Source organism: Equus quagga, chromosome 12 (genome assembly GCF_021613505.1).
Source record: "Equus quagga isolate Etosha38 chromosome 12, UCLA_HA_Equagga_1.0, whole genome shotgun sequence".
Lineage (NCBI taxonomy): Eukaryota > Metazoa > Chordata > Mammalia > Perissodactyla > Equidae > Equus > Equus quagga.
Genome location: NC_060278.1, coordinates 31,432,791 through 31,449,352, shown reverse-complemented (window position 1 = coordinate 31,449,352; position 16,562 = coordinate 31,432,791). Strand labels below are relative to the sequence as shown.

The 16,562-nt window shown below is 41.0% G+C and overlaps 1 protein-coding gene across 4 annotated transcripts in view; it reads right to left on the bottom strand.

Moving 5' to 3' along the window:
* The window catches only part of LARP4B (La ribonucleoprotein 4B), a 90,066-nt gene extending 73,526 nt beyond the window's left edge, over window positions 1-16,540 (bottom strand). For all 4 annotated transcript variants that reach the window (XM_046678422.1, XM_046678423.1, XM_046678425.1 and 1 more), the window contains exon 1: window positions 16,477-16,540. The gene's annotated coding sequence lies outside the window, so the exon portion shown is untranslated. The remainder of the gene's footprint in view (window positions 1-16,476) is intronic.
* Between the last annotated feature and the right edge of the window lie 22 nt (window positions 16,541-16,562).

Here is a 16,562-nt window from a genome sequence, read left to right as displayed (position 1 = left end):
GAAAGACAGGAATCCAATCTCAGTAGAGTAGGCAGTTGTTTAATTACACATTTAAACTGGCACCCAGTACGGAAATATTCCTAAGCAGATGCTGCCGATAAACTTCAAGATTAATTCTTTTAGGGGCTGGCCCTGTGGCCGAGTGGTTAAGTTCGCGCGCTCCGCTGCAGGCGGCCCAGTGTTTCGTCGGTTCGAATCCTGGGCGCGGACATGGCACTGCTCGTCAGACCACGCTGAGGCAGCGTCCCACATGCCACAACTAGAGGAACCCACAACGAAGAATACACAACTATGTACCGGGGGGCTTTGGGGAGAAAAAGGAAAAAATAAAATCTTTAAAAAAAAAAGATTAATTCTTTTAATTTCCTTTTATACATGTACACCTGTGCTTCTACTGAAAAAGACAGCAGTGGGGAAAAGTGATTTCTTTTTTATAGTTTGATCTGGTTCTGCTTCTAGGGAGGGCATAAAATCAGACACAAGATGCAAAAACATTTCTTAGCCAAATATGACTGGAAAAGTATCTACATGAGAAGTATACTGAAAAATTATACTACTAAAATTTTCTAATTGCTTTTAATTTAGAACTTATCTAGTAATTCCACACATGAATTGTGAAAAATAAAAAACGGTCCTTCCAGCTTTAAGACTTATAATTGGCTTATGACATATTATCTTGCCCTGGTAAAGACAATTATTTGAAAAGATCCTTTTAGCTAAGATTCTTATTAAAATACAAAACAAAACAGAGAGCTCAGATCATCTTATTAACCCTCTGGCTAGGAGAGAAGTATTTTATCCATTAAATCTCTGACAAACTCCAACCAACCACTCCAATACTTGGTTATTAAACAGCCTAAGTAAAACATTATCTGAAACAAGTGAAACAATACGAAGATGATTTTAAAAGCCTCTCTCTCATTTTGCACGTGGTTGTAATGGTTATTTTGTAAAAGTAAGTGCAAAGTTGATGTAGGGAATCACATCCTTAGAGATACGGCCTTTCTGCCCTGAAAGTAAAATTTCTTGTTCTGATCATAAGTCACTTCTTTTCCAACAGAGGAGCAGCTCCTGAAGCAGGTACACACTTCCTCACCAGAGGGAGAAGCAAATGGAGAGGGTCACAAGCACATTAGGTGTGTCTCTCTAAGGTGCAAGCTTAGCTCATTCACACATCTTCCGGAATGCTCCCAGGAAGTGCTAGACCCAAACCTGCAGCATCCACAGGATACAATGCAGCAAGCCTACTTCATTTAACCTGAAATGGAAGGAGTAAATCTAAGAAATACTGTTAAGAGAGATGTTCAATTCCATAGTTAAAAAGCTAACTGTCCTGAGTCCAGCCTGTTTAGAACGTTTTCTGACCTCCATTTATGTGTTCATGAATATTTTTTTCATTAAGAACTACTTCTGGGGGCCAGCCCCGTGGCTGAGTGGTTAAGTTTGCGCACCTGCTTCGACGGCCCAGGGTTTCACCGGTTAGTATCCTGGGTGCAGACCTAACACCGCTCATCAAGCCATGCTGAGGCAGTGTCCCACATAGCAGAGCCAGATGGACCTGCAACTAGAATATACAACTATGTACTGGAGGACTTTGGGGAAAAGAAGAAAAAAAAGATTGGCAACAGATGTTAGCTCAGGTGCCAATCTTTAAAAAAAAACAAAAACAAACACAACTACTTCCCATGTTGAAATGACCACCCCTGCCATGCTAGATTCACACTGTCTGACCCAGAAGTATGCCACACTGACCCCCATTAACTTCCACCCTCAAGTCCTTTTTAGATCTGTCTGCTCATGTGCTGCAAAGGCACTTTCAACTGAACTTCTGCGCCTCTCTTATTTATGCCATCTCTTCTCTTAGCTACACACTAACCTCACTGATGGCAAGCAAAATGTACCTTGAGTCCAGAGTAGGAAAAAAAAAATTTACAGCTGACAATTCATGTGTAACATCACCTTTTGAACAAAGAGCAGAACTACCACATTCAACATCTTTTATAATTTATTTTTACCCTAGGAAACTGCACATATGAAGTTCATTAACAGCTTTGTTAATTTCATTTTGAATATGTGATCATTTTCTTGAAATTATTGACATTCTTCATAAAAATCTTCATTTTTTCTCTCATTTACACTTGAAAACAAAAAATGATGATGGCCAAATGTAGCAATGGTACACACCTGTACCAAGGAAAAGTCAGAGTCAATACCACAAGAAAATCTTTCAAGAGACCCAGAAGTCCTGTTCAAAAATGAGCTCCGGGGCCACGGGGCCGAGTGGTTAAGTTCACACGCTCTGCTTCGGCAGCCCAGGGTTTCACCGGTTTGGATCCAGGGCGCAGACACATGGTACCACTCATCAGGCCATGTTGAGGCAGTGTCCCACATGCCACAACTAGAAGGACCTACAACTAAAAGTATACAACTATCTACTGGGGGGCATTTGGGGAGAAAAAGAAAAAAAAAAACAAAAAAAGAAAGATTGGCAAGTTGTTAGCTTGGGTGCCAATCTTTAAAAAAAAAAAAAAAAAGAGCACTGGATGGTACACTGCTTCAACTCCTTTCAATGGAAAAAGTCTCTATTCACCTCACCCTTCTAATGAACCTTGCATTTCCTCAAGGACTGCTGATCCCATTCTACCGCACTTTCCAATTTATAATCACATAACTACAATTTTCACTTGAAAGTGCATAATACTTAAAGAGAAAGATGATAGCGATGGTAAACAAACTCAGAACTCAAAAATTTAAGAATGACATTCTCAGAGCTGGAAAGCAGCTTAGAGCTGCTTTAACTCTGGGCTGCTCAGACTGAGGCATGCTTTTATTCCTGGGAGGGTACCAAAGAACCAGAACTAGAGATGGAAAAATTTTTGAAGTCCTGGAACTATACATAAATTGATTCAGTAAAAAACTGTACACCTGACACTGACAGAATATTTTTACTTCTTCATCCTGTAACAGACCAATTTCTTAAAGTACTACCAAAATGTAGCTTTCAAGTATGTTAAAAGAAAAGCTTTGCTGCGGGGAAAGGTACTTCTGATCTATATTAATCAACTAACCAATAAATCAAAACAAAGCAAGAACATCTTGAATGCGCAACGTTTCTCCAAATGAAGGACAATGAAATTCAGCAAGTCATGAAGAAATTCCAAAGGGTCTGCAGAGCTCTAAAGCAGTAAACAGCTGTTTGATGCAACAGATGGTGGTAAACACATAAATATGGCAATCTGTCTTCCTAAAGTCCTTACTACAACCCTACAGGGCTTCCCTAAAATCTTACCTGAACATGCAAATCATCTTCCTGAAAAATTGAAAACCACTCAACAGCTTTATAAGTGGTGATAAAATATGCTTTACTTCAAGATCTATATTAATATGCATCCTTCCTTTCTTGAATTTAGTATTCCTAATAGATACATATTTCTTAGCACTTTGGTGAAAGAAAGGGAAGTATTCCATAACAATTATAATCCTATACAGCTCTTGAAAATCAGACCTCAAAAGTTAAGGCAAGAGACCCAAAAACAGCCCAGACATAAGACAACTTGAAAAAACTTCATGCAAATGAATGAGTTTTTCTCAGTAGTTTCAAAATCAAAGAAGGTTTGGAGAAAAACAACCTGTTAAGTGAAGGAGCACTGGTCCTTTATCTGTGATCTGGATCCCATTTCCTCCGCTTTTCCTGCATCTTCAACTTCTTCCTCCTTGTCACTTTGTAAACACACCCAGTCTATGCTGTCTCCAAAGACAGGGCAGAGGGAAGGCAAGTGGAGAGGCGAGAGGGGCAGGGACAGGGAAGGACAAAACCAAGAGGCTGGGGGGCCTCCCTGGCAGGACGAAGCCTCTCCAAGGACGCTGCTCCTTCCAAGATGGCCAGTGCCTGCTTACTGCTGGATCTATCAAGTGGGGCGGGCCTCTGCAGCTCTCTTCCTCCACTCCAGTGGGGGATGCCCGCCTTCCTCCTCCCTCCTGTCTCATTCGCTCCCTGAATGCTCTCCTCCACACTCAGTACAGTAAAAGCTCTCTTGCCTTAAGCAATTGAAAGCAACTGTATGAGTGAGTTACACAGGTAATTCTAAAACTGAGACATGGATCCTTAACAACTTTAACTTGTATATGCTCCTTCACTTGGGCCTTTTCTGAGACTGAGTCAGTCTATTAGACGTTCCTATTTCTTTCTCACGTAAACCACAACCATAACTCATCACCTAAGACTTTCACTTTGTTTCTTTAGAGTACAACTTAGATACTTAAAACATCATCTGAATGGCACAATGCTTCTAGAATGATTATTCCCCAATTTTTTATGGTTGTCTTATCCATATACCTAATTTAATAGCAGTTGTCTTAGAGACATTTTTATTGAGACACTCCAAAATTTTCAAATTGGTCTTCCCATGAATAACTGTTTTTGTACTCTTTTATCAGTTTATACTAGTTAAATAATGTAGCTGCACTGATGGGGACAAACTGAACTGGCTTTTACAAGCACACAACTCAACCGGTAGGAAAAGAGAAAGAAAAAGCAACCAGGAGTGGCCAGCCCCAGTGCTCCTCACCCACAGCAACTGTGATTCCACAGGACGGCACACAGGAGCTGCGGCCTCACTTGCTTCTCTTATGCTCTTCCCTCTCAGCTGTTCATGGCTCCAGTTAACACCATACGCTGAATTTCGGTTCAACCATGCAAACATCTGGTGAACGTTTTTTGACCTACAGACTTCTCAAAATCAGTTACTAAAAAAATCCATTCCTACCCCTCCTTTTCCTTTAAAACAAATAAACAAAAATGACAATCAACCCCTCCACCTCAAAGAAAGAGAGCAAGCATATCATCAACCCAGTTGCCCAAACCAGAAACCTGCCAATACATTTTCAATCTCTTCCTTGCAAATAAGCTTCTGTCTCCCTATCTCTATTGTTGCTAAATTGTTCAGATAACCATCATCTCTGAACTAAATTACTACCCGACTTCTTAAGTCTCCCTCAATCCCACCAATTCTCCCAAAGAATGACCTTCCTGGAACAGGAGACTAGTCTCCCACCTCTCAGCTCACACCTCCAAAGGCCTGCACTTGGGACACCGTGACCACAAGCAAGGCCAGTTGAAATGTCACTCCCCACTGTCCCAACAAAGCCTGGGTCAAAAAGCCTTTATACCCAGTGACACTGTGTGCTAAGGGAGTCCCGTCTCTCCAATACTGGGAGGGCAGGAATCCCTCTACCTTCTCCATAAGCTGTATTCCTGATACTATACTCAACAGACTAAGAATCTCAGGAAATACATGTCCAGTCATTTTGCCTTTAGAACAATAAACATGAGCTTTAAAATATAAAGCTCAGAAAACGAGATGATTCCAAGCGAAAGCCTCTGTTGCTGCATATTCCAAACGACGTGTTAATGTGGGAAAAGGCAATATTTTTAGGTTAGGGTAAAATTACTTTCATTTTATTTTAGATATTCTCTAGATTTTGTATACAGTCATGTCTCCATATCCACGAGTTTCACCTTCGTGGATTCAACCAACCATGGATACAAATTTCGCAGATATGGAGGAATTGAATCTATATGATTCAAAGGCAGACTGTACTCATTGCATCACCCCATTTCATATTAGGGACTTGAACATCCACAGATTTTGGTATCGCCAGCAGTCCTGGAACCAATCCCCAGCAAATACTGAGGGACAACTGTATGTATATGTATGTGCATATATGTAAGTATGCACTTGGGATTTAAACATATGACTTAAACATTAAATGATGTTGACAGTAAAAAATTACATTTAATTATCAAAATAACAACAAATCATTGAAGAAGTTCCTAAGAGACAAACACACACTAAAACTATTACTTGTATTGAAGGCAGAGGTCAAAGATCCTTTCGAAAATGTGCTGACAACTGGAAAAACAGACACATACTAGAAATGTAAAACACAGAATCAGAAGTTCAATGACCCGGCAAGTCCATCTATGAAAGACAGGCTGGGCTCTGAGGAGGAAGTTAAGAGCAGGGGTTCAAGTCCACATCCAGCATAAACACTGAGACTCCCCAGGTGGAGACACCGGGCACTCCCATTTTACCTGTTGTGAGCATTTTTAGAGCATGTGCAGCCCAGAGCACATGCTTAAACAATGCAATCATTACTATTACTAGTGAGCCAGAGGTTGGACCTGGAATAACTATGAAATACCACACTGTACTCAGAAAGTAACAGCCACTGAGTCCAGGCACAGAATCTAACCACAACCCTCAAATATTAGATATGACAACTGAAAACACTTTCATGTTTTCCAAGATGACTGCAAATTAATTAATATTAAAGTACAATGAATATCCCCTAATATGAAGTGTTCCCTCCACAAGTGATACTATATTTAAAAAAAGAATATAAGTTCCACAGTTATGAATTCAAAAATATATACTACTTTGGATTATCCTTCAGTTGAAATTCCAAAGGAAATATATCCTAGGCATAATACCATCTCCATTTTATAAATAACTGGATCACAACTCTTTGGTCAGTCAAATTATAGTTCAACAGACGAAGAACCTAACAACATCACCATAAAAGTTCTAAGCAAACTATCAGAATCAGAATCAGCTCCAATAATGCTGAATTACTGCTCAGCAAGGTAAATGAACTTCCCTCAGTCCTATGGTGTGGGATAGCCCTGAGTTCAACGATCTCAACTATAAAAACTACCATTAAAACTTCCTGGTCAAAGCTAGCATTTCTGGTGCTTAGCTGCAGTTGTATGGCACATCCCTCAAGTCTATCAGGCTACTTGGATCTCAGGCTTTGGGCAGGACACCTACTTTCCAAGAGTTTGACACTATTTGTAATGAACTTGGGAGCAAGAAGCTAGATAGATCCCATTTTCTGCTCTTCCCTCATTGTGTGATGTAAGGCAAACTGTCTCCAGGCCTCAGTTTCCCAAACAGTAAGACAAGTGTTCTGAAGAACAAATGAAAAAAGAAAGGGGGGAGCCAAATACACTGTTGAAGGTGGGAATTACTGCAATCTGAATTCATTTCTCCCAGTTCTTAGGAAAGGTGCAGGCTGTTAAAATCTGAAATCATTAAACACACAGCAGGAAGTAGGCAAAAACAGTTGTTCAGGATGGAAAACTAAAGGCCAAGAGAGGTGGTGCAGTTCTCACAGCAAGTCACCTTCTTCCTCCAAGCTCTTTACAAAAAAGTGATGGGTGTGAAAAGAGGTGTTAACATTTCCAAAGCCTGAACACAGAGCCCTGCACCAGTAGCTTGGATATTATATTAAGTTTTACAACTGTCCACATGCTCCAGAAAGGAAACCAGAGTTGATATGAATTTCTCTTAGACTATTTCTCAAAGATGACAGGTAAACTGCAGTCTGAACGTATGCTACAAACTGGAAGACCTGTTAGCACCTTCCTAAACAGCTTAAAGCTAATAGGTTAAATTATCTAAAGTGACAAATAAAACCCTTAACTTTGGGGCCGGCCTGGTGGCGCGGTCGTTAAGTGCGCACATTCCGCTTCAGCAGCGCAGGGTTCACTGGTTCGGATCCCGAGTGTGGACACGGCATCGCGTGGCAAGCCATGCTGTGGTAGGCATCCCACATGTAAAGTGGAGGAGGATAGGCACGGATGTTAGCTCACGGCCAGTCTTCCTCAGCAAAAAGAGGAGGATTGGCAGCAGATGTTAGCTCAGGGCTAATCTTCCTCAAAAGACAACAACAACAAAACAACCTTAACTTTCCTGGAATAAACATGCTATTTCAACGTTTTACAAAGCACAGTTTAATAGCTGCTTTAAGAATTTGATTTAAGAGACCAGATTAGTGGTTACCAGAGGGGAAGGGGCTGGGGGGTGGGTAGAGGGTGGGTAAAGGGGCACATCTGTATGGTGATGGATAAAAACTAGACTATTGGTGGTGAGCACGATGCAGTCTATACAGAAACTGAGATATAATAATGTACACCTGAAATGATACCAAGTCATAAACCAATACAACCTCAATAAAATAAACAAAAAGTGATACAGAAAATGCTAACAACGAAGATAAAACTTAAAAGTATGTCATCTGTAGTCATTACATCGTGACTAGCATGCACACACACACAAAATGGAGGCAATACTTCTTCCAGTATTCAAAAACTATTACCCAATTCAGCAAAGAAGTCCTTCATGACACTGACTAATGCGTGAAGTTCTGAAATGAATGCTGCTGAAGCTAAAAGAAGTTTCAGTTTAGTAATTCTAATTTGTTTGAGGGTGAGAAATAGTTTTACAGTTGATTACATATCAAATTTAATGACAATACATTTCTTGGGAAAAAAGGAGATTTGCATGCAACTTCATTTTGTCAAATAATGATTGACTTGTAGTAACCATTGGTCAGTTGAAATAAAAATTTTTGTTCACTGTAAAAAAAAATGTTTTAAAATAAAAAATAAAATGCCAACAAAATGCTATAGCATACATAAAGTTAACACTTTCACCAATTTCAATTTTTCCTTTTAAATTTCATTGTTAAAGGTACACCTTGAAAAGGATCTTACATGAATTCTATAATTACAGTGCAATGGAAAACTGAATTTAGAAAGGAGACCAAAGTTATAATCCTTGCTCTACCACTAACTAACTAGCTGTATTTCTAATTAATTTTACCTCTGTGGGCTTCAGTTTCTGAGTTTTAAAGCTCTAAAATCCTAAGACTACAACTACAACATTACACTATTTTCCTAGCAGTTATTTTCAGAAACTAGCTATCAAATCTCAGTTAATAAAACAATATAGACCAAACCTAAAAGTCTCAGAAAATGATTCTCCTAATTCAAAGTGTTGTTTCATTCACACTAAACATATGAATAGTCAAAAAGAATTAAAGCTTTCATCTCAGTCTTATAATTCCAGACAGGTAACAACAGCACTGATGGAAACAAAATAACCCAGGGCCAGCTCAGCGGCCTAGTGTTAAATTCAGTGTACTCCACTTCGGTGGCCCAGGTTCGGTTCCCGGGCACAGAGCTACACCACTTGTCTGTCAGTGGCCATGCTGTGGCAGTGGCTCACACACAAAAAGAGGAAGATTGGCAGCAGATGTTAACTCAGGGAGAATCTTCCTCAGCAAAAAAATTAATAAAATAATCCATGCAACTGGATTAAGGCTGATTACTGGTTAATTATTATTAAACATTTGGTAAACATATTCTTTACAAATTGTCAATAAACTTACCTAACCACATCCCCACACACCAAAAGTAAATTGGAAGTTAATGATCCAGCTTTTATTTGCCCCGCTCATAAAACTACCTATTAACACAATTTGTGGCCATATAATGACTTCGGGAAAACATCTGATCTATGGCTTTTTATCTTGACCTGTAATCTTATGATTTCATGAAAAACTTATACTGAGTTAAAGTTTAAAACCCTCCACAACTGCAATCAAACACACACTCAATGTTCTGAACTTGAAAGGAACGGTATTGTCCGTGGGCTTGACTGAGAAGACCAACACGTGGCCATTTGGGATCTCAAGGCACTCTCACATCAAACACTGTACTCTTAACGATAGCTTCCCCAGGTCACAGCGACTTTCGAATTCTATGTGCCTGGATGCTTTTGCCATCTTACTGGTGATTCTATTTTCTACTTTCAGACCTGCCACGCTTCAGTTTAACTCTCCTGCACTGAACCCTGAAAGATAATGACTTCAGCAGAATAAATGAAAACTCAACAACATATACAAAGAAATGGGAAGAGCCGCACACACAAATGGCGGCTCCAGCGAAGTGCATCATTCAATACTGCGCCCTTTGATCTTCCCTGACGGCCCTTCCCTCCCCAGATATTTAAGGTGTGAAGAAGCAAATATTGCTGATTCATCAGCTACTCATTCGTACAATGGTCTGTACTCCTAGTGACCTGGTGAAGGGAAACCGGAAACAGCATTCTAGTCTGATAACAAGTATCACTGGAGATACACATGTTAATCTAAAAGGAACATGGAACTCACAATGATGCTGGGGAAAGTTTCATCCAAAAAGGTTTTCACGCTAAGCTTCCATATTAAACAACAATCAGCATACTATCAACTGTTTGAACATTTTTACCTCCTAAAACACAAGTAAAGAGAAAGTGCTTTTGCCTTCTAAATGTCTAGATTTTTAAAAGGTAACTTTCCACAAGGACTTCGAGTCTACTCTTAAAGGTTCCTGGTATTCTCTGACTGTGGGGGGTTGAGCAGTGGATTACAGCACCCCATACAGTTTGGATGTAAATACACACACACACACACACACACATATATATACATCGTAAGGCAGAAATTATACAGATGGTAAAATCTCAACAATGAAATACAGAGATATAATGTCATCAGCAAAGAGAAGGAAAAATCATGTTCAGAAAGTATAAAGTCTTTAAAGAACAGGTTTTAAAGGACCTGATATTTGCAAGAAAAATATCTGAAAAGGGAATGTTTAACATGTTCAGAGGAAATAATCACTGAGGCAACTTGTAAATCTATATCAAATTGGTCACTATTTTTTATCCCTATATTTTGAGCTTTGACAATAAAACAAGCTTTTTTAAACTTGAAAACAAAATATTCTCATTTTTCATAGATGTTACTAAAAAAGGAATCCGTTAATTAGTCTGCCTTAATAAAAGCTGAAATAACAAATATACTTTAAATTGACAAATGCTAGCAGATTTAAGACGTACATTCTAAGTATTTTTAAACATATGTGATGATGTGTAATGCAAACGAAAGAGGTTCTTAGCAAGCTACTCTTCACTTAGACCAGGGCCTGGCCTTTCCCACGGAGATCAACACAAGAGTGAATAACAGTGCTCTCCACCTTGGGGCCAAGCAACATCCCCGTCCGTGTGTGCCCATTCCTGCCCTCCATGCCACTCTCCACAAGGTAGAATGATCACTTAAAAAGGCAATTCGGGTCAGGTAATTCTCCTGTTCAAAACTCTCCAACTGCTCTTAGGACCTTCCAGGCCCTGGATGATCCAGCTGCCACCTCAGCCCGCCCACCTCACTCAGCCTTGCTCAACTTAGTTCCTCCAGATTGCCGCACCCCTCCCGAGCTCAGTTTTTGCACACTTACCTCTCTGCCTAGAAGATTGTCTCTCTCCCACCTCATCCTTCCTTTAAGGAAGTCTCCTCATCCCTCAAGGCCTACATGATGGTCTCCCAGCACAAAGCACCCTCATACCTCATTATATGATTATCTACCTGCCTGAGTGGACAGCAAGCTCTAAGAGGGCAATTTATCCCTTCTGTTCACCAATACAACCTGGGATTTACTCATAAGGTGTCTAGTGCATACTATGTACCATTCTAAGATCTGGGCTCACACCAATGAACAAAGTGGACAGAAACCCTTGACTTCACAGAGTTTACACTCAAGTACGAGAAGACAGATCACGCATAAAATATGGAAATCACATGGCATGTTATAATGTAGTAAGTGCTACAAAGAAAAATAAAGCAGGGAAGGGAGATAAGGGGTGCCTGCCATAGGATATGCTATAATAAATGCGACTGTCACTATGGGACTGCTCAAGGAAGTGTGGAGTTGAGAGTCATCAACAAGTTTCATGAACGGAAACTTCAAGAGTTCAAATGCCAGTCTACTTTGCTTTAAAACAATTCACTTTCCTAATTCCTCCTAGACCACAAGCCTTAGAGAAAAGTTCTAGTATCACTCATCTTTGTACTGCTAGTGTCTGACTGATCAAAAACACCTGCTCAAGGCAAGCATGAATTCTCCTCTTTCCTCTGACTGGCCCTCCTCCGAATCAGGCCATGGAGCAATGATTCTAACAGGAAATGAAAAATAGAAAAATCCAGTGAAGTTTAAAAATACATTTTCGCTATTGTGATTACTTTAATTTTGGTTAATATAATTTGTTTTAATTTTAAAGCAAAATAAAGACAGTAAGAAATATTTGTTAACCAAAAGGGGCATGTTTTTAAAGACTGAGAAGGAGCATAATCTAGAGGTCCTGTAAATTACTGCATCTAAAACACGGTATGCACCAGATGTAGCTATAGGTAAGTCAGTTAACATTTTATAAATATAATTTTTATGCACTTCCTATTGCATCCCTTTTGAGTGAAAATCTTCATATTTGCTTATGAAAGCACACAAATGTATGATTTGCAAAGAATTTCTCTAAAAGGGAGGTGGGAGGTGTCTTTAGGTGTACCTTAATCCGTCTAGTTGAACCAAGTTTGCTAAACATCTGTAGTGTACTTGACCCTAAACTGGGCAAAAAGGATCCTGCCCACAAGGAGATTATATTAAGTAATTAGGTGCTATGGAAACAGAAGCACTCAGCACCATCTTAGAAATCAAGGCAAGGATTCCTGAAAGACTCCTGAAATGCCTTTATAAGGATGGGTTAAGGAGGTAACGTTTTTTTTAAAAAAAAAAAAAAAAAAAAAGGAGGACACTCGATTTCAGGCAAAGAAACTACAGAGAGCAAAGGCAACACCATTTGCAACCCCAAGGTATTATGGGCGGAGGCAGTGGTCAGCACAGGCTTACCAAAGGTGGTCCAGCCTGCAAGGAGGAGGCAGAGATGGCAAGGCCCCTGAGTGTCTCTTATTTAGGCAGAGACAGTCACTGTGGAGTTTTTCAAAAGGGCCTAAGAATCAGGATATGACTTTAAAGTAACCTCTCACCTTACATGATTAAAATGGTGTACATAAATAGAGAGCATCTTATTTTTATCACACAAATACTATCTTATCAGTTTTTAAGCGAAAACTTTTGCTTATATTTCATAAAGAACATTTATGTTCATAAAGAACACATTAGGAACACATCTGTTCATAAAGAACAGATTTGATAAAGAACATTTTCAGTGAAGAGTAAGTCTCATCCCAATGATTATCAAACTCCCCCTAAAAATTAAGTAGCATGCTTTCAAATAGGTTAAATATGAAATGTCCTCCATGTTACACAATGCACTCTATGGCCCACGTCTCACTAGCAGGAAAGGGGCTGACACTAAACAAGGAACCAGACCACAAGAGAAGGCACAAAAGGAGTGCCATCACTCACCTGCACCCTTCATGATTAAGTAGGAGCCACAACAGCTTCACCAGGAAAATGGTGAAAAGACAGTTTATAAAGGCACTGAAGGGACAAAAAGTATGGGAGCTTTGGGATGGGAGAGATAAAAAGGGAAGGGAACATAAGCTAATAATTTTCCCTGTTCCTAAGGAAGATTTTTACACGCAGGAAAAATAAAGCGTTAGAACGTTAGGAGGAAAACATTTCCATGTTGGAATTTTCTTTCTTTTAATAAGAGAACCTAATGGCTTTCTACCTTACAATACCATATCCTAATAAAGAAATTCAATTTCTAACCAAGATAACTCCAGAAGAAGTAGAGTAGCTCCAAAGATATCAAGAAATGCAACAGTTAGGAGAAAAAAGTTAAAACTGAATGAAACTAAACTAAACTCAGCTCTGGCGAGTTGAACCCTCTCAGCAGGCAGTGCCTCACGTACTGTGTTCTCTAAAACTACCTCTTACAGAAAAACAAGCACTCTATACAGGAATAAAGTTTTACAAAAGAGCTTAGCAACAAAACCCAGCAGCTGTGCCTGGTTTTTAACAATGTATTTTCCATAAACACAACTTCAGTGTTTGTTTTCTTCTCTCCAGTAGAAAAACACTGAGTCAATGGTGTTATAGGAGGAATTAAAAGAATATACTCTGAGATTTTCTTGCATTTATCAGTTGGAAAGCAAAATCCCTAAACATGAGAGAATTCTGCAAGACTACAAGCATGTGTTACGAAAGCTTATTTAAAACTTGAGCCTGTTAAAGGCTCATCAGGACAATGACAGATGGAATTTAAAGTCGCATCTATCTATGCAGTTTTTTACAACCTCCAGGGACCATCATAAAGATAACACATGTTACTAAAGTTAAAAGACCTGGATTATAATCCTAGCTATCACCAGGGAAAGTATGAACTCCAGCATGACACTGAAACAACAGTCAAAGGAGTCTGTCAGCCACTTCTTGGCTGGTAACATCAACCACAGGTCTATCACTACAAAAACTTATAAATACTGTTGCAAATCGATGTCGAGTAGTGGGGTCAATCGAAAGCACTATTTAATGTTATTACCATTAACAACCTGATGTTCCCAATCTGCACTTAAGTATGTTAAAATTATGTTTTATATGTGAAGACTGCTTCATAAAAACAAGTGACTAAGTAAAATATTTGTTTCCACAGAGTTTCAATATGTACTTGTCAAAATTTGTGCTTATTTATGGAAATCATATTAAGTTCAATAAAATCTGCAAATCTCAATTTTTTAAAAGTGCAACCCCTAGGAACATTAAATAAAATCAAATTTCTCCCTAAATGTGCTGCCATTTAATTTTAGCTACTCTTCTTCAAAACACATTAAAATGAATGCTAGGACACTCTTGTACTCACATTATCATCTAGCTTCTCTCTAGCTCCTATTCCAATATAGTATAACTCCTTTCTCCAAATACACATTCCGTCCTCAGAACCTGCTTTCTCTGCCCAGATACATCTGATCAAGCAAAAAAAAATTCTCTCTGCTAATAAATTAAAATTGAGGGTCACAGAAAGAATACTGAAAATAGTAATAAGGTAAATACCATTTTCAAAATTCTGAATAAAAATCTCAGTAATAAAAAAAAATAGAAACAGCCAACATCAACATGTTAGAACAGCCCTATGGGGCTATTATTATCCCCTTTTTGGAGATGAAAGTGAAGGACCAAGAGGGTAAATTGTAATAAATAACAAGCCATGCCATTCTTTCACGTAAATAAGTCAACTCACATTAACTTCTCAAAATACAGGATGAAATTTGTGTCTAACAAAACGCAAGTTTCAAAGCGAAATACACAAATCAAATTTATGCTTGAATAATAAATTTACTAATCTAGTGCCTTTCAGAAAGTATTTCACGTTAGGAACTCAAACAAACTTCGGTCAAGAGACTTCTTACACCTTGATTATAAAATTGCCTGTCAATACATTAAATGCAGAGAAAAGCTGAAAAGCCACAACCACCTCAACTTCTGTAAATTACCCCGACTGTAAATTAGAGGGAGCCGGGTGGGGAAATATGGAAACTGCACTTTGCACATTCTATCTGACCACCACAGAGAAGTGAACATCAGTCTCCCTGCCGCCACTCCCCTACCCCCCGCCCCCCGCGGTCTCGGCAAACTACAACTCAGCACCTATTTCAAGTGCATTTTAAATACTTCACACAACTTAAACTAAGAAACCACCTAAATATCACGAGAAAAAACTTTCAAAAGGCAAAATAATTTACAATGCTTACTTACAATATTCGTCTTCAAGCTGGCATTATCTTTTCTTAAAACTGTCCCACATACCAACTGATATCCCTGCACAGTCCAGGGACGTCCTTCTTTTCCTGCTGTTATCCAAAAGTCCAAATTTCCACTTAAGATCACAAGTTACAGCGCAGCCAGGGAGAGGGTCTCCAACGCCTAAGAGCTACCCTACAGATCCTCTTATCAAGTTTCATCTCAGCCAAAATCAAAAACCGTTTCACATAAAGATGAGGGGGAAAGCAAGACTACTTGCACGAAGAGCCGCAACACAAAATTACATGAAGTCTGAGTAACTCAAGTTTACGCTCGGATTGGACACGACTGAAAAGCAGGTGGTGAGAGACTCCTGACCTGGCCCTTCCTCGACTGCGGATCGTGGCCCTATTTCGAACACAAGGCATCTTTATATGTCACTTTCGTCTAATTCCTTCAGAATCTGCCTCTAATGAAGCCCACCGAGAGGAGAACGGGAGCTTCCCAAACACACACCGAGCAACACGATCCCCACTTCCTGGTCCGAATGACCCCGTCCCTCCCCGCCCGGCAGGCCCGCGGCCGAGGCTCCGGGGCGAGGCCGCCGCAGTGCGGGCCGGACGGCGGCGCTGCCCCGACCCCGGCCCTGCCCCCACTGTAACCTTGCCCAGCCCCGGCCCTACTAAGACCCCGGCCATGCCCGCACTGTACCCTGCCCGGCCCCGGCCCTGCTCAGACCCCGGCCCTGGCCCGGGCCCTGGCCCACCGGCCCGCAGGGCTGCCAGGCTGTAACCCTGCCCGACCCGGCCCTGCTAAGACGCCAGCCGTGCTCGGACCCGACCCACGGCCCTGCACCCGGCCCTGCCCGGCGAGACGCCGGCCAGCCCGGCCCCTGTCCCGCCGACACGCCAGCCCGGCCCTGCCTAGACCGGGGCCCGGTCCTGCCACTGCCCAGCCCGGCCCTGCCCCGCGCCGGCCCCGGGCCTGCCGGGCCGCGTCCTCCGGGAAGATGGCGGCCCGTGACAGGCAGGCGCAGCGCGGGTCCGAGGCGGGGCCGGGAGCGGCAGGGGCGCGGAGGGACTGGAGCGGCGGCCGCCGCCCGCCGTGCTCACCTGTCAGCGCCGCCGCCGCCCGGCCGCCGACCGCCGCAGCCCCGGTGCCCGGCGACCGCGCCGCACGCGGACGGGCCGAGAGGGAG